Consider the following 762-nt stretch of genomic DNA (forward strand, 5'->3'; position numbering starts at 1 on the left):
TTGATGCAACAAAAACTGACCCCAGATTAGAAACAACACTCGAAGAATAACAAAGGCAATCTGCCATCACTTAAACAAAGTGACTCAAACCCCCTGAACACATGACGTGCTTGCAGGATGAAATTTGACACAGTAACCTCTGTTTGAATTTTCGTCAAAGCAAACCCAAAATCCCAGTCTGCATTGAGGGCGGCACCAGCTATAGGTTGTTTTTCTCCTACACGTATCAGTTTTCACACTCCATAGTGGCTGCATGCACACACAGGCAGACACGCTCGGAGGCACGGCAAGGAATTCAAAGTCCTGAGAAAATATGTGCTGAAGCATCACTCCAAAAAATATATATGTTCATAAGAGAGGCTTATCAGCCCCTTCACTGATCCCCTTTACTCACCTACTCCCCACTTGAAGCTTAGTGGCCAACACACACACACACACACACACACACACACACACAGAAACATGCGTACAAACTTCAACTTGCCCTTTGTGTCACAAATCATTTAAAGAGAAGTAACGTCATGGTTGCAGTCCCATGCACATGTGGTTCATATGCACTGTATGTGTTTGTTATTGTGTGCATGTGGAAAAGTAGGTTAGCACATGTGTGACTCCCAAAGGTTTTCCATGATGTTATCCACTCACCTGCCAAAGGAGGCCCCGTAAGGCAACCCAGGCCGACAAAGAACATGGAGAAGCCCATGGAGTTGTTGAGTTTCTCCGAGCCCACGAGATCTACCTGCGGAGCAGAGCAGCACATTC

General features: G+C 45.8%; 1 protein-coding gene across 1 annotated transcript in view; it reads right to left on the reverse strand.

Annotated features, from left to right (window-relative positions):
• The window catches only part of slc16a4 (solute carrier family 16 member 4), a 28,523-nt gene that overhangs the window by 5,401 nt on the left and 22,360 nt on the right, over window positions 1-762 (reverse strand). The window lies entirely within an intron of this gene.

The sequence above is a fragment of the Seriola lalandi genome, unplaced genomic scaffold (assembly GCF_002814215.2).
Source record: "Seriola lalandi dorsalis isolate HSWRI2012SDOR001 ecotype SW California unplaced genomic scaffold, Sedor1 jcf7180002054861, whole genome shotgun sequence".
In the NCBI taxonomy this organism is placed as follows: domain Eukaryota; kingdom Metazoa; phylum Chordata; class Actinopteri; order Carangiformes; family Carangidae; genus Seriola; species Seriola lalandi.